The sequence below is a fragment of the Marmota marmota genome, unplaced genomic scaffold (genome assembly GCF_001458135.2).
Source record: "Marmota marmota marmota unplaced genomic scaffold, marMar, whole genome shotgun sequence".
In the NCBI taxonomy this organism is placed as follows: domain Eukaryota; kingdom Metazoa; phylum Chordata; class Mammalia; order Rodentia; family Sciuridae; genus Marmota; species Marmota marmota.
In genome coordinates this window covers 17,869,980-17,892,382 of record NW_026000249.1, presented here as the reverse complement: position 1 = coordinate 17,892,382, position 22,403 = coordinate 17,869,980, and the positions used below count along the sequence as shown (strand labels likewise).

Here is a 22,403-nt window from a genome sequence, read left to right as displayed (position 1 = left end):
CAGATTTACTCAAGACAAAGAAAATGTAACAGGGAAGGAAACTCAGAAGGAGCATGAAAAGTAGTTTACCCTGCTAGTAAACAATGTATTCTTTACTTAGTCTGCTCCTGCTGGTACTTATTTTTACTTTATAACAGTAGGTTCATTAGTATTTATTATCCCTCAGTTCTTAATATACTTCTTTGCCTGCTCTGTGAAAATAGATTTGGACCCTAAAAATATTTCCTTTGCTAGCAGGTATTCAAGCTTTGTCAGTAGAGGGTGCTGGAGAGACATTACAGGAGGAAAGGGTTTTGCTTCCTAGTCCCAGCATGCTTGCTTGACAGGCTCTTATAAGTGTGCAAGTCTTCTCCAGCAGCTGGCTCCTGCAGGCAGCAGCTTGACATTTTTTTTTTTTTAAGCAGAGTCTCAGGTAAGACAACTTCTCATGAACAGCTTTACCAAGAATATAATAGGGAGTGTCTGTGTGAACTTCCAGAGGGCAGGTTTCTAACAAGTTCTGATAGCACAGCACTTCAGTGACTTCTGCCATTCAGTTAATCATTATTTTACCTTTCCAATAACACTTGAAACTCTACTTATGAATAGAAGTATTGGAACTTTTCTTTGGGTGGTCTGTCTCATCCCTAGGGATTATAGCAGTTACTCTTCTACTCCTTCATGTTATTTTTTGCTATGATCTGAATGTGACCTCAATTCATAATTTGAAAAACTAACAACCAATGTGATGGTGTTTGAAGATTAGACCACTGGGAGGTAATTAGAGTAAGATGAGGTCATGAGGCTGTGGCTTTTCTAATAGGATTAGAGCCCTTATAAGAAGAGACTTGGGAAATTGTCCCTTGTGCTCACAAGACAAAGAAAGAATGTAGTCATCTGCAAGCCAGGAAGAGAGTCATCACCAGAAACCAACTATCTGGCTTCTTGATTAAGAGCTTTCCAACTATCAGAACTAGGAGTAATAAATTTCTATTTATCGAAGCCATTTAGTCTATGATATTTTGATATGGCAACATAAACAGAATAATACATATTTCTTTCATACTAGCCATTCCTTTCATTACTCTAATCTGTTGTTGCATTTAATACTTATTTATAAAATATTTATCTTACAAATTACTATGCAGATTTTTCTTGCTGATATGACTCTGACTGATAAAATCAGGAATGAAGATCTTATAGCTAACAAAATAGCAAGAAATAAAATAGAGTTGTTATCAAGACAATAAATTAGGCATCACTCAAAATATGTGAATGATGAACAAAAGGCAAAGACCAAGAATTAAAGGACCTCTAATAGCAGTAACAAGCAGTGTTCAACTCCACAAATGAAAAAGAAGTCAACCCAAATGCTGTGAGAACAGGATGAACAACTTAAAATTCAAGAGAAGGAAAAATGATCGAAATGAAAAGAAATATGTACATTAGAACAAAGAAGACAAATAACAAGACACTGAATTAATTATTAATTTAAAAATAATTTGTACTATCTACTAACAACTTATATATTCACCAGTGAATTTACAAATTTTGATTTATGTTTCACATAAACATCCATTATGGTTTTGGAACTTGCTGCTCTCTTTGTCTGAAATCTTTTTTAAGTACCAGGGATTGAACCCAGGAGTACTTAGCCATTGAGACACATCACAGCCCTTTTTAACTGTTTTCTTGTGAGACAGGGTCCAGCCACTGGGGTTACAGGTGTGTATCACCATGCCTGGCTTGTCTGAAATGTTTTAAACCAATGAGTTGCATGGCTTCCTCTCCTCTTTCTATTTCCCTCTAAATATCACTTTGCGAAAGAGGCTTTTTCTGATTGTCCTGTATGAAATATTGCCTTACCATCCTGGTCACTTGATCTGGATTCTGGTTTAATATATTTCATAGGACTTAGTTTTATCCAACATTATATTGCATTACATTTTACATTCATTTGTTCCTTTGGTTTTGGTCTCCTCAACAGAATGTAAGATCCTTGAGATCAGGGACTTTTTTCTTGTCACTCACTTCTTTGAAAATCCCGGTGCCTAGAAGTGCCTGGTAGCCAGCTTGGCATATATTTACTAAACACATGAGTGAATAAATAAACAAATTAATGACCAAACCGTAAATTGAAGAAACTCCATGTCCCCTCACAAGTGCTGCGATTATAACCCAGCTATGCCTGAATCCAGAATTCATTCTTTCTACAACTATGTATTATGTTTGTACACAAAGGTGTCAATTTCTAACTATTGTGTGATATAGTCTATTTTATTTACCCAATTAGAGTCTAAGATTCTTAATAAAGGAATTGAGTCACGATAGAGAGTAAATATGCAAGAAGCTTGGTGGAAATCATCAATGTCACTCATTGCCATTATTCCTGTAAATGACAACTTCAGAGTTGGAATCATACACTAAAGAGGATAAAAGCACTGCACAAACATATGTCAAGGTTACATAAATGCATAGGATATTTGTCAATGCAGTTTTGTATATTTTCCCCATTACATAAAATGAATCCTAGGCAGGATTTTATTTTAAAGGTTATAATTTCAGTGACAAACATGGCATTATCTTGTGTTACCACAATGTGAACTACAGCATGATTCTGGAATCAAGTAATTGTAACTGAGGATAGCACTGCTAGTGAAAAGATTGAAATACCTTCAAGGTAGAAGTTTAAAGAGTAAGATGAATTTATTCAAAGCCTTAGAAGATTTGTAAGATAAAGCAAAATGCTTAAAGGTAAAAGTAAAAATATTTAGTTTAGAAAGTTCTAAAAAGATACTAACAAATTAGATTAAGAGAACAGAGGGAAAATTTACTGGAACTATATGCATATAGATATTAATACATACTTCAGTATAGGCTGAGTTAAATGTTGAAAAAAAAGACAAATATTCCTGAAAAGTAAAGTTATTCTGTACTTCAATATCAGTCAGGTGGGATATTTCAAGCAGCTGGGTCATGTGGCAAGGAAAAAACAGAGGGAATGATGAATAAATTATAGCACTTTGGACAATAGAGACACTTTGTATTCATATTAATATGGAAATAGATAGGGATCTATGACTTAGGAGGTTTTGCCAAAATTCCATTAGTGGCATGCTGCTCAAAAATGAACTGTCAAATTATTGAGATGTTTTTAATATTCTTGGAAAAAAGATGGCAAATACAAAAAGGAATAATTTGAGATATTGTCAAATTATTTGTGTAAATGTATTTAAATAAATGATGGACTTATATCCCCTTTCAGTATTTACAGTAAAATATTTTAGTAATTGAAAGAAGTGATAACATATTTACTTTCTTCCTTTGTTAACATTTTCCCTCAGTTGTTCACATGCTCTCTTATTCTGTGTCCATGAATGACATTTTTTTTCTTAAATCCAGTCAAAATAAATTAGAGTCATGATGTCACTTTACTCCAAAATATTTCAGCATCTTCTTTTTAATAAAGGCATTTTTGTCATATTATCACAAGTTATTCTTTTTCACTTTGTGAAACAAGGCATCTCAAATCTTAAAAATATACATGATAACGTAAAACTAAACTATTTTTAAAATATTTTTAGTTATAGATGGACAGAATAATTTTATTTTACTTATTTATTTTTATGTGGTTCTGAGGATCAAACCCAGTGCCTCACACATGCTAGGCAAGTGCTCCACCACTGAGTCACAAACCCAGTCCCCTAAAAGTAAACTCATGATGACCAGAATTACTGATACATTCAGTTTTTTCTTATTTCAGCACACAAGATCTTATGGGAATGATCATTTCAAAAATACATTTCTAGATACTGTTCATTCTATTATGTAAGTTACCAGGTTTGTTACTTTTGAAAAATTATCATCAAGTAATTGTACAGACTAGTAATAATGTGTATTTTTTTTCCTTTCAGAATCAAATACACTTGTATAAAGTCTCTCACAGAAAAGTTCCCTGATGGGAAGATTCCAAGGAAATACTCCATTTCAATACAACTCTGGAGTACAAATTCCATAGAGCAAATGTGAAGCAAAAAGAAAAAAAAAATGGGTCAGGGAGTAGGAATAAAAAGCACCATTTTCATTCCTTTTTGTTACCATCCATAAATTTCCAAGAAGTTCCAAGTACTTATACAAAGAACATATATATTCCAAGAACTTTTATGAGGACAGTGGAAGAATTGAGATTTGAGACTAATTCTTTTTTGAGAGTTTATAGTGAAGTATAATTTCAAGAACAAAAGCTACATATGCTGGATAATGTCAATATATTCAAATAAGATCAGAAAAAAGTATTCTTAATTAAGTCACTATTACTACATGTGTAAGAGCTCAAAACATTTCCATGGTAACAAGCTCGAAGGTTGAATCCTTAAAAAAAAAATCTTAGCATAGAATTGCACATGTTACATCCTATATGAAAATGTAAGACTTTATTTATAAAAGGGTGAATTATATTACTTTTAAAGTATCTAATTGGAGAGGTATGTTAGAATAATTATAAAACATAAACAAGTTTTATATACACTATGATAGTGTAGGAGATGCTCCATTTTGGTCCCTTTTTACTTGGTCCCATCTTCAACTCATTTGAGCACTGAGTGCTAACAGCTCACAGTCATCTTTTCTTGAAAATTACTTTTGTTATTATTTTTTAAATAATGTTGGTATATTATAATTATGCATAATAGTGGGATTTGTTGTTACATATTTGTTTATGTACAAAATATAACAATATAATTTGGTTAAATATAACAATATAACTTGGTATCTCCACAGTAACTCCCCTCTAGTATCCCCCTGGCCCTTTCCTCTATGAAAATTATTTTTGACTGACAATAGCAACCCTTCTGAAAAATTGACACTCCCTTGGCCCACTGGTAATAAGGGACTGATGTGGGTTTGTAAAAGACACACTCCTTTCTTTAGCTCAAGTAGCATACCTATGCAAAGCTGTTTAAGCTCCAGAACTCCTTATGGATTATGACAAGCCTAGAGTTTACCTAACATCTCCTCCTCACTCAGCTTTTCCTTCTTTCCTCCCCTGCTTTCTTGCCTTCCTTATAAATTTTCCATTAGAACACTCCCTCCATTATTCACGGGCTTGCTAAACCCTATTTTGGGCTCAGTTCTGGAAAGGTGACCTAACACACAGGAATGCAATGATGAAGACATGCACAAGCCTGGTTAGGATAGTGTTCCATGGAGGTGGAATGTTTGGGATGTCCGCCAAAATACAGGAAGTTAAGGCCTACAAAGAATAGGTAGATATCGACTTGGAGGTGGACATAACATCCAAGACAAAGAATTAAGAAGTAGTAGTTTGGCAAAGTCTATACATGGTTTTTCATTGTAGCAACAGTTTATAGCAAGAAACAGCAAGAGATAAAGGGAAAGAGGTAAACAAAGGTTATCTTGCTTGACATGTAAAAAATGTTTGGAGGGGCTGGGGTTGAGGCCCAGTGGTAGAGCACTGGCATGACATGTGTGGGGCACTGGGTTCAATCCTTAGCACCACATATAAATAAATAAATAAATAAAATGCGGGTATTGTGACCATCGACAACTAAAAAAAATAATAAAAAATGTTTGGATTCACCAAGGCAGCAATGGGGGGATACTGAAGAGTTTCAGTATGTTATATTTCAGATATGTTATGTTGGGAGAAATTTTAGGTATAGATATAAATTTGAATACATCAGCTAGGAACGTGATATTATTAAAGTTTGAAGTCGGGTAGTGAGAGTAGAGAAGGAACAAATGCAATGGTTTTGAGAAAGATTTAGGAGGCAAAATTGGGAAAAGTAGGTGATGGAAAATATTCAAGCAACAAGGTAGAAGAATAATGTTAATTTGCTTTGCAACTCATGATTTTTTTTCATAGACTAAAATATCTATCACAGTGAGCTAGAAAATCAATGATACCATGTGTGTCATATGGTCATGTTTTTGAAATGTTTTTCAAATTTCTTCATTTAAAAGTTTTTTTAAAAAATGAATGGACAGGTACAACACTGAAACAGACTCAGTAGTCAGACCTAAATGCACATGTATTTTTCTCTTTTTAAAACTGGTATACTTGCATTATTTGATGATACCCCTGGTGTGTGTAGAAATACAGAACATAAGGCATTATTGTAGCTAGGGAGTGTACATCATGTTTATAAACTATGCCCCCAAATTACCAGCACCAATGATAGCAAATCTCAACAAAAGCTAATTTTTATATTCTACTTGGGTTCACAAAACATTTTGTCCTCAAGTTTACTCTCTGGATCATATAATTATATTTCCAGATTTTTGCTTTTAAACATATATTTAGGGTAACAATTTTGAAAGAGTGCTTTCAAATATTTTGGAGAGATCTGGGAAGTGATAAGAATTGATATTAGTAAGGCACCTCTGTCACTTAACAGGAACCCAGATTCTAGAAATTCTCTGTCTGATAAAGCCTAGAAGTTATCATCTATCAACCTCTCAAAGTAGGTCATCTCCAGGTGGATTAAGGCGTTAGTTAGCTGTTATAGTGTTTCTTCTGTGACACAGTCCCCTATGATCATGGAATAGCTGGTTCCAAAGTAAATAGGATCATAGTAGTATAGTTTAACCCTTCCTCATACTTTTGTACCCAACTTCTAGCAGGTATCACTAACTCAAACACACAAAAATTGTTCAATGCATAGTGTGAAATTAGTGAAAAAGATTTGTTTTAAAGTATTTGTTTCCTAATAAGAACAAGACAGAACAAGAACTGTGGACAATAAAAACAAAACATTTAAATCTATTCTTTCATTTATTCATATTCTTGTTTCAGATAATACATTACATAAAATTTTGCATCATGATTTTTCTAATCCAAGTTTTCTGATGATTGCATAATATTTTCTTACTCTAATTTATTTACTGTTCTGATGTTAGTTGACTTTTTTGCTACATTTGACTACTCTAAATAATTCTGCCATAAAATAACTTATCTGCAATGTTTTACAACGTCCCCCCTAAAGGAAAAAATCAGTGGTATTTCCATAGGATACAGTATAACTAGCAGATCAAATAATACATTTTAGGGTGTTATGTACATTTTTAAATAGATTTTAAAAACTGTATCATAACCTTATTTCACAAAACAATTTATAAAAGCACCTATCTCAATGCATATGCTAATATTGAAATTTTTATGCAGTTTCTTAAAGTGAAAAACACTGTGTTTCAAATAAGAAAAATATACCATTAACATAAGTATAACTCATCTGATAATTGAATGGCAAGATTATTCAATCATCATTCATGAGCCCTAAATCTCTGATTGGAATCATCAATACTTGCTGTGTTCAATATTTCAAACTATTTTTACCTGATATGATTGATACCCATTTCCTTTAGCATTGCCTTTTCAATGAAAGATCATGTTAACACCATTTTTTTCCATTTCTTTTGGCCCCTATACACAACAAAGCATCTTATAGTTTAGCAAGTTAGTTGTGTTTGTACCTGGCAAGAAGACAAACTAAGTCATTGAACCTCCCTGAGACATGATAAAGGAATCTGCTGCCTGACTTTGACCCCCTTTTCTTCAATTTTATCATCCTCTCAAATTCCTATTGTGTCATCTTCTCACCTGTGATATTTCTTAGCCCATTACAAACCACACTGGTATAGTATATTTGCCTTTTCCCCATTGTTGCTGCTACATTCTCCTTTATTGGGCCACTGACTGAATGACTGACTCATTCCTCTTTAAAATAATATTTAGTTTTTCCTCTCATTGACCATTCTTCTGTGACACAGCCACACCTTTAAAATCAGTTTTCAGAGTTGATATTTCTCAGAGTAAACAATCCATGTGTTATGAGGTCACCAGAAATGTCATAATGTTTTTGAGGTTCTAGGATTCAAAATAACTACAAAAATGACTTTTATCCTTCCTTGAGGGGCACATTCACGCTTAACCTTAACACAAATTATTGGATCAGAGTAGCAGTCTGGTCTTGTTCTTTGCAGCAAATAAATTGTTTTTATTTTCTTTGTGGTGCTAGGGATTGAACCCAGATCCTCATACATGCTAAAAAGACTGTACCACTTAGCTAATACTCCCAAACCTTAAATTTCTTATTGGTCATCTAAAATATCTGCATATCTTTAATGGTTGAATGAAACAGCTCATTGCCCAGGGGGGAGAAATATTCTAGGTGAATATTCTTGCTACTAAAAGACAAAAGGAAATAAATAAACTCCTGGGTTGTAGAGGAGTCAACAACGCCGATTCTTGGTTCTCCTATAATCACCCCTCACTTACAGATTTCAGAGTTATGCTTCTGAATATTTATTCTCTCCCTATAACTTGACATACATATTCATCATGTCATTGACCATATGTTGATTATTCTTTGATCAACTTATAATGTCCCTCAAATGCCTCCTGAACTAAAATACTCACCCCCTCACACACACAATCAGTCATGTTCCTCAAAGGAAGCAAAAGGGAATATAAATCGGTAAATGTAATACCTTTAGATCTCATTGTTCCCATAAATCAATTCCACTTTTACAATAGTATGTCATATGACACTTCTTCCAGACTTTTGGATTTATTTCTGAGCATTTAATCTATTGATAGTCAAGGAAATCCATCTTGAATGTCAGATTTCAGTGGCGACATGGGAATATTGCACCTCAGGTTATGTCATTCACTCATTTACTCTGCAACAGCTGTAGGTCAGCAAATGGTTTAGTGGAAAATAGAATAGAGCTCCTGTTGTCAAGAGAAGATAGACAGGCCTGGTGCAGTGGCACATGCCTGTAATCTCAGGGGCTTGGGAGGCTGAGGCAGGAGGATTATGAGTTCAAAGCCAGCCTCAGCAAAAGCGAGGCACAAGCAACTCAGTAAGACCCTGTCTCTAAATAAAATGCAGAATAGGGCTGGAGATATGGCTTAGTGATTGAGTGCCCCTCAGTTCAATCCATGGTACACTTCCCCTGAGAAAAGAGAGAAAACAGATAATAAGCATAATAATATCAAGAGGTAAAAGAAAATCAAGAGGTAAAAGAAAAGGAGAATAAAAGGCTAAAATGCCCAGGGTGCTCACAATAAAGTGAGAAAGAAAATTTGAGGAGCTACCATTTGAGTGAAGAGTAAACTTCCAAAATATGTGGGAGAGCAGGATTCAAAATAGATACTCTGAGATGAGAATTCACTGGGTGTGTTCAAGGGAGAGTAGGAAGTTTTGAGTGGTTGGAGGAAATGAGTGAGAGAAAGAGTGGCCTGATCTTCCAGGGCCTTTCATCATTTGTAAAAAAAACAGAACACCATCTTTATTTCCCAAGGCTGAGTTAAAACTAGGAATAATGACTCAATATGGAGCATGTCTTAATGGAGAAACTCCCTTGTGTACTTTCTTTGCCTTTATGGGGCATTGTCAGTCTTCAGAGGCTTTGTTTCCACACATTCACATGGCCACATGTAATCAACATATACCATGAATATTTTGAAGTAGTTTTCTGATGCTACTATAAGAAAGTACCACAAACTTGTGGCTTAAAAAATAGATGTATTTTCTTATAGTTCTGGAGCTTGGAAGTCTGAAGTAAGTCTGAAGTCAAGGTATCAGCATCGTTGATTCCTTACGGGAACTCTGAGGAAACATCTATTCCAGGTCTTGCTAGATTATGAAAGCAGCTAGCAATGCATGCTATTTTTTGGCTAGTGGAAACATCACTCTATTCTCTATCTTTGCATGACATTCTCCCTGTGTGTCTCCAGGTCTGTGGTCCTCTCCTCTTCTTATTAGGACACCAGTCATTTTAGATTTAGGCACCATATCATTCCAGTATAACCTTGTCTTAACTTAGCTAATTACAGATTGAAAGACCATATTTACTAGTAAATAGCTTCTGGGAAACACATGAATTTTTTTGAACACTATTTAACACAGTGCACATTTGAACCCAGGTTGGTTGTTAGATAGGTTTTTCTCAACAATCAAATAGGCTGGTAAAAGTACAAGTGGAATGAATTTCATATAATAGAGAATAAATCACCTAATGCAATTCTTTGGACAATAATTTAACTAAAAGCACTCAGGGATCTATGTATGATTTAAATTCATTAATAAAAGTTATTTGTCTTTCATTTTGTGAACATGAAGATAAAGTTGTGAAATGTATGTAACAATACAATAGGATAGTAAATGAGTTCTGGACAAACTAGATCAAAGTACAAATCCTAGCCATGTCAAGGTCAAACAAAAATTGTAAGCTCTCAGTGCCTTCATTTCTGCATGTTGAAAGTTCTGCCTTGTGGTGTTATACTGCAATTGATAAAGGAAACTGGACTATTTCTTGGATGTGTGTTTTTGCTTACTGCAAGTCTCTGATCCTAAAGTCAGGAATAGCAGATAGTAAGTGATCAGGGCCCCAGAAAAAAGAATCAGAACAACTGCTTCTCAGATAATTGGTCATAAAAACAGCATGATACTGAACTTGGACTATGTATAGTCTGTGATTCAATTGTACTATCTGGACCCTACAGATAGAACAAGAGTTCTTTAATCACTCTGGGCCAATTTTCACAATAATGATAAAATCCAGAACTGACACTGAAGTCTTGTTTAACTTCACCAATCACATTTTCTTATTAAGCCATTTGACTTTGCCTTATGAAGTCCCACTTCTGCCTTTGGTCTGGGTAATAATTTTCATAAGGGTTGCTCTTCCATGTAATACATTTATATTTTAGCAAATCTTCAATGCTTTCCATTCATTTTCTCTGAGCCATTCTGTGACAGTTAAGTTGAAGGTACTGATTTTCTGTCTGGGATTATGTTATCCCTGCCTTGTTTTAAGTAAATTCAACTTAAGACCCATTATCTTTGCACTTTTATTTTTCTTTGAGAAGTGTTTAAAAGTTACATGAGAAAGGCCCTATACAGTACCTGCCACAGAGTGCACAATCTCTTTTCCATTTCCACAACCAACTGGAGAAGTAAAAGCCCAACTATTTGGCAAACACAAGCAGATGTACAGTATTACAGAAAAAATCTGGTTTCTTATTTAATTCATATTGTGGCCATAAGGAATTGGCACAAATATGAAACACCTTGATATATATGGTCCTTCTTTGAAAAATAAAATGATACCAATTTACTTAAAAGATATTTTTCATTCTTTGCATTACGTATTTACTTATGATCTCTATAGGATATAAACTTTTAATAGCATGTATCATATTGAATCCTTATTTGATCCACATATTTAATTTATCACTGAATTGTGGGGACTTTGAGAACTGGAACTTTATCATATCTCAATCTGTCCATGTATCTATCATTTATGTATCTAAATCTCATCTAACTCTAATTACATATGTATAGCCATTTTTATATCTCTATGTATTCGCTTACCATTCATGGGGTATTCTAGGCAATCCATAAACCTGTGTTAAACAAATGAGTGATTTACTAAATATTCATTTATATCAATATTGAAAATAGGTATCTTGTATGTGAGCACATTCACCCATGAGAATTGTTTTTACATATTTTAACTTTACTAATTTTGAAAAAGTTATCACTATGCATTCTCTTTTATAATATTGAAAATAAATATGATTTTTGAGTGTGAGCAATATGCAGAGCTGAACAAAGCTTATGACTCATTCAATTCTTGTTGATCTATTAAACAGTGTACTGTTTCTATGTCTTTTTGCAATTTATTTTGTTCATGTACATCTTCCACAAAACCCTCTATTTGGACCTCAAAACTGATAAGTATATGTGCATATAGATAGGTCAATAAGTATTTCTACTTTCAGGCATTTTATACCTTGGAGATGCTTGTTAGATACTGGATTAAATATCAACATGAGGAGCAACAGGCCCAACAAACACTGATCAAATTTAATCCCTTTCTCAATTTAGAGATGCCTCACAGGGAAAGGCCTGTTGGATAGCAGGACATTTGCCCTGCAAATTGATCCTTTAAACAGAGTAACAGAGCTCAAGGCATATTTACTTTTGTTTTGATTTTGCTTTAAAGAAAATAGTAGTACAGAATTATATTTTTGAAGATTAAAATTATAGCAGATCTTTACATATTGTAACAATCCCAAATGGGATAGTGTTTGTAGAAATGAACACATACTCATGTATTAGAGTTAGAATCATATTTTGGCTTAGATCCACTTATGTTATCAACTATCTACTATCTGCAACTCACTCTTCTACAACAAATATTATAAAAACCAGCATGGCTTTTGAAGAAATCTTTATAGTAGGGACAAACATGTCAGCAATTACATATAACACAAAGAGAAATGGAGAAAATTCCAAGAATAGAGACAGCATTTCTGACCAAACACAAGGCAAAAAGGCAATTCTGTTTCTCAACTAATCTAATGGGGATATGAAATATGACCCTCCAAATCAAAAAGGACTTAAAAACACAAATGGAATTTAAAGTATGCCTTATTTCCAAACTTGATCATTCAGAAGAGAACTCCAAGTCCACAGGATATCCGAGTTAAACTAGAAAATAAAGAGAACATTTCGTAATGGTGCAGTGGAGAGGGGTGGAAAAGAGTGTAAATAAATGGAAATAAGACCAAAATGTGGGTTTTGCAAAATATCTTGACAAAAGACTTCAATTTAATTCTGTAGCCCATTAGAATAACCTGGAGGACTTGTTAAGAAATCTTTGGGCTCTCCGTTAGACTTTTAGATTCAGAAGGACTCAGTTGGGACTTAAGAATTAGCATTTCTAAAAATTTTCCAGGTGATGCTGCTGATCCAGGGATGACACCTTGAAGAACACTAATCAATGCAGACAGTGGGAAATGTCTGCAAAGTAAGTGGGACTATTTGATCTACATTTTTTTAGAAGAATCACTGTAGTGGCAATATCAAGAATGGATTAGAAGGCTACATACAGCTGAGAGTAGGAAGACCACTTAGGATGTTCTTAAAATAGAGGATGTAAAGAAAAGTGAAGGATATAAAGGAAATGTTGGCAAGTTGTAGAGGCAGAGTCCAAACGATGCAGAGATTGATCAGATGGGAGAGATGAGGGAGGAAGGGGAGTCATGGATGACTCTGAGTTTTCAAACAAGGATCCAGAGAAGATCCTGACATCACCAATGGAAATAAGAAGCACAAACAGGTTCAAGGTAGCAGTTAACAAGCATAGCAAGGGTAGAAGACTCACTTATTAGCTTACAAAACATTTTCTGCCTTTATCACAGGTGTTTTTATGTAACTTTTTGAACTCTCTGGTCTGTGCTATAATGAATCTTTTTCATATTGTGAGCTCTGCTGGTGATCCAAGTCCCCTGGAGTTAGAGAAAAATTCAAGAGAAATGGGAATGAAGTCTGTTATATATTTTAATATGCATATGTTCCATATAAATAATATCATACAGATTAATTGGCTATTTGATTAAGTTCTTGCAGAGATGGAGGATTCATTACACACACAGTCTGTTTATTTGTCCCTTCATGTGTATTTCTAAATGAGAATTTTAAAACATATTAAGGCCACTTTTAAACTGGTGGTGAGAATTTTTATCATTTGAGAAAAAGGTTTTATTAAAATACATAATATGCTATACACATATTAGCTTTACCTGGCATTTTAGGCATTGATCTACATTGAAATATATAATCATATATCTCTTATGATGGGAACCAATTAATATCCTGAGCTTTGTTCAGGGTATTACAAAAATATAGTGCACTTTTTCCAGGATCTATTTATCATTTTTGTTATAGGTGTAAAAATAACATATAATTTTATTTCTATGCTTCTTCATTTACAAAGTGTTTTCTTTAACACTGTCAGGCTTGAGCAAGAAAATGCAGGTGATAAAAATCAGAAAAAAAACATAGAAAATGTTTGTATATTTTCATATATTTTTCTCCAGATTTACTTAACTATAGTTGATATATAGAAATTACATATAGTGTGCTCAAAATACTACGTTTTGAGATACACATACATTGTAAAATTATTAATAAATATTCAAGTATAGAAGGTTGCCTTTAACCTTAAACTTTACTTTCTGGAGATTTGCTTGGCATTCTCTCAGGCATTCTTCAAATAATCATAGTAAATAAAAATCTATGTTGTAGACAGTAGAAAATTACATTGACTCATTTTTTTTTCAATTTGTTTTGTTTTCCTGTTTTAACAGTAGAGACTCTGTGTGGGGGGTAAATTCAAATAGATTTTAGAAGGTTGAAAAAATTGTCAAAAAGTATGTATGTGGAAAACATTACTGGACATTGGTTAATATGAAAGTTTACTAAATTCAAAGCAAATTTAAGCTATCTTGGCATGACTTAGCAATTAAATAGTCCTAAACTGCTGACTTAAGTAATATTGTATTTATAGTCTCTTTATTACCACTGATTGAACTCAAAACTGGAAGAATTTTCTGTTCTAGTAATTTTACCTCATACTTTATTGCATTTATTTATTATTATTATTTATATAAAAGTTTAAATTTTCAGTGAGGGTAAGCTTGTTTCATCTATGATTTACTGATAAATCCCTTTTAAGAGGAACACATATCATTTGCTCATTCATCTAGCTCAGTATTCAATCTTTGGCTACTCTACTATCTATCTATCTATCTATATATCTATATCTATATCTATATCTATATTCTTGATATACTCATCAAAGGTTAAAAATTCAGACCCTTAGTATTTATTTTTGACACCTTTCTTTAAGATGTTTCAGATAATAGCAAATATTGGTGGATTTAGGAGAATGACTGATTTTTGCAATAACCCCTGCCACCTCTGGAAGGAGGCATCTATTGATAAATTCTTAATTTCAATGAATATTTATGGGGTACCTTCTATATCCTAGATACTAAACTCATGAGATTCATGCATTTGATAAGCTTACTTCACAACACATAAAACAAAGTTTCCTTCCTTTTAAACTTGCTGCTTACATTTTTGCCAGTGTAATATCATGGGGAAAATGGGACATTTGTCTCAAGTCTTTTTTTACTTTTCCAATCTTGTATTCATAGATACTTTCAAAGCTAACCAAGGCTGTATGGTGGCTGTCCTTAGTGATCATAAGATATACATAGTATAGATATATAATAGGTAAATAGATAGATGGTTATTATAGATAGAGATTTTTTTTACTATTCATTATATTTGAAAGGCATTTCTTATCCTTGTTTTTGACAGCAAAGTTCACCCTGGCCTATCAAAAGACTCATTAGGATACCTTGCAATTATGAAAAATATTTTATTTACTTTGAAGTTTATAAAGCCTGTTCATTCTCTTCATCTCCATTACTGTGCTGTGAAATAGCCAATCACATGTTCTTTTATTCTATAAATTGGAAAATACTGAATAATTCAACAGCTTTGAAATTTCAGAACTTCATTCAATAGAGTAGCTATAGTCCCTGATCTCTATTTTAATATGCTTCCAGTTATTGCAAGTCATAACAGTACAATGCAGGGCCTGGATGAATATCACTCACTCAGGTGTTTTCTTGAATGGCTTCAGGGTATGAAGTAAACTATACTACATCACTGTCCTCATAATGAGATCGTTCTGCTGGATAAACAAGCTCCCCACAGGCCCTACCTGCTGATAGGACCCAGTGAACCAAATATTTAACACTTCACAGAGGCTCCTCCCTGCCATTCTTCAGTATTGCATGCATCATTTTCAAGAGAAAATTTGATGCAAAGAAGTAGAAAATTGAGCTACTGGCTCCTGGGTCTGTTACTACAATCTGGCTTAGTAACAAAGCCTCAATTCAATTTCTGGGTCCTGTGAGATAATAGAAGTTTCAAAGTTCCCAATAAAATTGTGGAAATATAAATTCTTGTTCTATCTGACCAATTTACACACAGCATTCAGTGAAACCTGTCTGCCCAAGGAAACCACTGAAACAAAGAATGGAGTTAATGTAGTACTTGTTCATTTGTTGGAAATGTTCACTGAAAAAAATTGACTCATGCAGAAAATGGAAACTTTCTTTACTCCAGTGTTTAAAGATGACAATCTAGCTTTATAAACACTTCCTGCACCATTAGTATGAGGGATAATGTAGGAGAAAAAACACCAGTTCAGGAATAATATGTGATAGTGCTCATGTTTGGGATGTTAGAAATTCAAGCTTGAGTTTTATGTGTGCATATTTGAGTGTGTGTGCATGCCCACATATGTTGTTTTTAACATTAACTTGCAATGATATATTCACTAGCATGTATATATATANAGGGGAGGGGAAGGGGGATAGTAGAGGATAGGAAAGGCAGCAGAATACAACAGACACTAGTATGGCAACATGAAAATCAATGGATGTGTAACTGATATGATTCTGCAATCTCTATACGGGGTAAAAATGGGAGTTCATAACCCACTTGAATCAAAGTGTGAAATATGATATGTCAAGAACTATGTAATGTTTTGAACAACCAACAATAAAAATTTTTAAAAATAAATAAATAAATAAATCATTCATGTTCCTATACTCCAATAACAAATCTGCTAAAAAAGAAATTAAGAAAATTGTCCCCATTTGCAATAGCGTCAAAAAAAGTACTTGGTAATCAATCAAATGAAAGAGGTGAAAGAGTTCTACAAGGAAAACTATGGAACACTAAAGAAAGAAATTGAAGAAGACCTTACAAGATGGAAAGACCCCTCCATGTTCTTGAACAAACAGAATTAATATTGTCAAAATGGCCATTCTAACAAAGTGACTATAGATTCAACACAATCCCTATCAAAATTCCAATGACATTCTTCACAGAACTAGAAAAAGAAGTTCTGAAATTCATTTGGAAAAATAAGAGACACAGAATAGCCAAAGCATTTCTTAGCAAGAAGAGTGAAGGAGGTGGCATCACAATACCAGACCTCAAATTATATCCAGAGCTCTAGTAACAAAAACAATATGATATTGAGACCAAAACAGACATGAAGACAAATGGATTAGAAGATACAGAGACCAACCCACATAAATACAGTTATCTGACACTAGAAAAAGGTGCCAAACACATGTTAGAGAAATGATGGTCCTTTTAACAAAGATACTGGAAAATCTGGAAATGTGTAAGTAGAAGAATAAAATTTAACTTCTATCTCTCACATTGTACAAAAGTCAACTAAAAGTGCATTAAAGATCTAGGCGTTAGATCAAGATCCCTAAAACTGCTAGAGGAAAATGTAGAACCAACATTACAGCATGTCAATCCAATAACCAACTTACTTTACAAGACTCATAAAGCATAAGAAATCAAATTTTTAAAAAAATCAATAAGTGGGATGACATCAATTTACAAAGTTTCTGCACAGGAAAGGAAACAATTAAGAGCATGAAGAGAGAATGGGAGAAGATTGTTGTGAGCTCCTCTGGTGATAGGGAATTAATATCCAGAGTATACAAAGAAATCAAAAATCTTAATACCAAAACCAAATAAACAACCCAAATTAAAAATGGGAAAAAGGAAAAAACAGACACCTCTCAAAAAAATACAAATACATGAAAAAGTTTTCAACATCTCTAGTAATACTGAAATATTCTTTTCTTTTTAAGGGCAACTTAGAAAGAAAGATCAATATGAAAGGAAGAGAGCAGTAATTCCCCAGAGTATCTTGGGGATTGCCTACCACCCCACCCCCACTCCCTTACATCTCCACACAGTTACTCTAATTAGTACCATGTAGTGTAAAGATATTAGAATTAACAAGTTGACTCTGACTTCAGAGGACCCAATTGGTGCTAGTTTAAGAGTATACCATAAAAAATAATTACAAAAATTTGACATCCTCAAGTGATGTTCACAACTTCAGAACCTCAGTTTCAGCTATTTATGTCTACTAATGACCACTACTTAAGATACAACTTTTTAAATAAATTGACAATTATATGAGGTGCAAATAAGGAGATAATTATTAGGTAGTCCTATATACATTATACACTATCTTCATTCCAAACACACATATTGCTTATGTTTATTTTACACTCACTTAAATAATATGAATGTTATATTGTAAAATTGAATTGGCTCTCTTATTAAAATGAATTTTAATCAAAATAAATGAGGATTAACAGTATTTTTAAAATTAGCTATTAGCAATGATATCAACTGAATCTCCATGAAATATTACATACAGCATTTCCAAAAGGAGCAAGGAAATATGTACATTTCGAACTTGGCTTTATGACTCCAAAAAACTCATATAAATAACAAATATAATAAAATTTCCCATTTCAAATGCCTGTCTAGATAATCAATTCAATGATGATATATATCCAAATTATGGACTTTGATATATAAGCATAGTTGTATACTCCATTTTACTTCTACCTTGTGGGAAGTCCTTAATACAATTTTTATCTTCCCCTAGAGTTTCACTTTGCTGATTGACTATTATGAAATTCAATGGAACAAATGCCAAATTGAGTAACAAAATATCAACAATCAAAAATAAATGCAACATTTTGGTCTCAATCAACCCAAGTCAGACTGACTGATTTTAAGGAAAGATACTCTACACATCTAGCACATATAAATTTGTAACTTTTCCTAAAAGTCACTACTTGGTAATTATTTTCTAATTGAACAGCTTTGCTTTTTAAACACATCAATTCATGGTTATTTAAACTTCTCTGAGTGATTAAATTATGCAGCTTGCACTCACATTAAAAACTACATTTTGAGGATGGGGTTGTGGCTGGGCTGGGGTTGTGGCTCAGAGGTAGAGCACTCACCTAGCATGTGCAAGGCCCTGGGTTCAATCCTCAGCACCACATTAAAATAAATAATATAAAGATATTGTGTCCCACTACAACTAATAAAAGTATTAAAAAAAAAACCCAAAACTACATTTGGACTACATTTAAAACATAGGTAGGACCAGAGTTATACAATTAAGAAAAAAAAAATCATTGAAACTACAAGCTGTTTTAAAAATAAACCAGTGAAATTGATAAAACATAAAGCAAGGCTAACTAAGAAACAGAACTTCATAATAGAATTTATTTTTTAATGTTTATGCCAATGTTTTATTATTTCACTTCTATAAGCATATTTACATGTGAAAATTCAAATTTATGTTTATATAAATTAAAAGTCACACTAAGTATATTATATACACAATCTTTTTATGAGTCTATTGAAAAGTCTCTACTAGAGCCAAAATGGGACAAAGTAATATTCCCCTGATCTTTTCCTATCATTTGTGTTCTTCCACTTCTGAGAATGCTTAGAGATGCAATTATTTAACTTTCTCCCAATACTTCATTAACTAAAGGATGTGTTACTTACTGAAAATTCAGGTACACCAAAATGTCAACACATATATTTCAGAAACTGTGAGGGGAGTGTGCCCCCACAAAAGTTTACAAAAGTAGGAAATTCTGATTCTTGCCTCTATTAGAATCATAGGAAACTTTGGGAAAAATATATGTTCTAGAATATAGTACATTTGGACACCAATGTACTAAACAGCACAATATATTATAAGAAGTAAAACACCATGAACAAAAGATGGAAATTAAATTTTTATCATGTACATGAGCACATGCAAAGAATATGTGTGTGTGTGTGTGTGTGTCTGTGTGTAGTATGTGTGTCTAAAGTAAACTTAACCCTTATGTTAATTTATTATGTTAAAAGATTTAGAAAAGCTGAGCAGCATATGTTCCTATTCATCCCTAAATGGGGAACTAGAATACATCAGAACTTTATTTAGTTTGGAGATTTATAACTTTCAAATACAGTATATTATCAGTTTTATCCCTGAATTATGATAGAGAAAGAGAGGGGATAGACTGAGAGACACAAGGAATGAAATTACAAATAAAAAGTGAATTAATCCTGGTAAACCACTTCTAGCGTAGTTCAAAAGGAAACCAAATACTTAGCCCCTGGACTCTATATTATCCCCTCCTTCTGCATTGTCTTTTCTAGCCCAAATCTAATAAGAAGACTTAATGCTTTCATACTTTATATTAAACAAAAGACTGACTTATTTTTAAAACAAAAGTCTGAGTGGACTAGAGTTCATTTTATTTAATTTCTATATTTTGCACAGCATGCCTGGGTATATACTGAAAGACAGTGAGAGTCAAAACAGACAGATATTTTAAGAGTAATCAATATTTCTGCTCCAGATTTTTATTTCATTACCACAAGAAAATATTTTCAGTATTTCTAATGAGAATTACAATGAAGACAAGTAAGACACAAACACTTCTGTATCAACCTCCTCCTGATAATTGGGTATTAACTGATTTGCTATTGTTGTATTCCCAGTTCATGTTCAATATAACTACTTCGTTTGAGGGAAAATAATAAGCCTAAATTATTAATAAAAAGTATCCAATAATCCTTCCTGCCCCCCCTATTCCTTTCTGCCTTCCTTATTCCCATTCCTATGCATAAAAAATAAAACAAGTCTAGTCCCAATAAGCACACTCTCTAACAGAAAGGGCAAATACACAAACAACTGTAATATAATACAATTTGTTTCTAATGGTGATAAGAACAAATATTTTGGGAACACCAATGACAGAGGAAGGAAGAATGACCTCTAATCTAGCAATAAACTAGTGGGTATGTACAAGATAAAATAATATTTGTGAATTGACAATAAATTACTCATCAAAAAAAGAATTAAATTGAGTGTGTTTGAATTATTTGGGGAAAAAAGATAATATGAATTATTTTTTTCTAATTGCTCTATCTCTTGATTGTGGTGAAACAAGAGTTGTTGGAACAAACCAACAAATGTATGTTTAATATTAGTATACACTAAAAAGGGGCACCAAGGAAGGGAGCAATATTATGCAAGGGGAGAATATCTAGTTTAGAAGGGTGAGGGTCCAGAAGACCTCTTTTAAGATGTAACATTAAAAGTGACCCCAGGAAAACCTGGACATGGTAGCATACATTTATAATCTCAGCTACTTGAAAGGCTGAGGTAGGTGGATCATGAGTTCAAGGTCAGCCTGGGAAACTTAGTCAGACTCCCATCTAAAAAAGGAAATCAACAAAAATAAATTGATCACTATAAAATGAGAAGAAACCAGGTATAGAAAATACAGAAAAGATCACTCCAAAAAAATGAACAAGGGATGGGGGAATAGTTCAGTGGTAGAGCTATTGCCTATACATGTGAAACATTCTTCGTTCAGCAATATGCACAAGCAAATGACCAAACAAATGAACAGAATCCATAAGAATTAGTTCACTGACTGGGTATGGTGTGCATGCCTGTAATCCCAGCATCTGGGGAAGCTGAGAAAGGAGGATCAGAAGATCAAAGCCAGCCTCAGCAAATTAAGGAGGCACAAAGTAAATCAGTGCAACCCTGTTTCTCAATAAAATATGAAAAAGGGCTGGGGATGTGGCTCAGTGTTTAAGTGCCCCTGGGTTCAATCGCGGGTATTAAAAAAAATTAGTTCACTGTGTATGGTTATGAATTAATAATTATCAATTAGAGAGTTAGAAAGTAGATAATATTTTTAAAAAACATGGATTTTATTATTAATGCAATGGAAGCTACTGTGATGAAATAGAAGGGATGAAACTTAATGAGTGGAAGAGCTGGAAGCAGATGTCAAGGAGAAGAAAAGTGAAAGCCACAATTTTGAGGTAAGAAACAGGGAGGATACATGGTAATATTTACTGAGTTGAGGAAATCTAAAGAAAGAACATGTCTCTGAGGAAGAGAGGGAAATTTGATTAAGGAATGCTAAGATACAGTTTAGATAAGAGCAAGACATTCTGGAGTACTACTACACAGTACAGTGACTATAAATAACGATTATGTATTGTATGTTAAAAAAAGTAGGAAGAAATTATCCTGAAAGTTTTTGCCACAAAGATGATAAATGTTTGAGAAGATAAAAATGTTCAACCTGCTAGAGATGGTGAGCATTTTTTCATGTACTTATTGATAGATTGTATGTCCTCCTCTGAGAAGTGTCTGTTCAGGTCCTTCGCCCATTTGTTGATAGGGTTGTTTGTTATCTTGTTGTTTAATTTTTTGAGTTCTTTGTATATTCTGGATATTAGGGCTCTATCTGAAGTGTGAGGAGTAAAGATTTGTTCCCAGGATGTAGGTTCCCTATTTACCTCTCTTATTGTTTCTCTTGCTGAGAAAAAACTTTTTAGTTTGAGTAAGTCCCATTTGTTGATTCTAGTTATTAACTTTTGTGCTATGGGCGTCCTATTAAGGAATTTGGAGCCCGACCCCACAATGTGTAGATTGAAGCCAACTTTTTCTTCTATCAGGTGCAGAGTCTCTGATTTGATATCTAGGTCCTTGATCCATTTTGAATTTACTTTTGTGCATGGCGAGAGAAAGGGGTTCAGCTTCATTTTGTTGCATATGGATTTCCAGTTTTCCCAGCACCATTTGTTGAAGATGCTATCCTT

The 22,403-nt window shown here is 33.4% G+C and overlaps 1 protein-coding gene across 1 annotated transcript in view; it reads right to left on the bottom strand.

Annotated features, from left to right (window-relative positions):
- Positions 1 to 22,403, bottom strand: part of Il1rapl1 (interleukin 1 receptor accessory protein like 1) — a 1,309,684-nt gene that overhangs the window by 662,447 nt on the left and 624,834 nt on the right. The gene's annotated exons all lie outside the window — the stretch shown is intronic.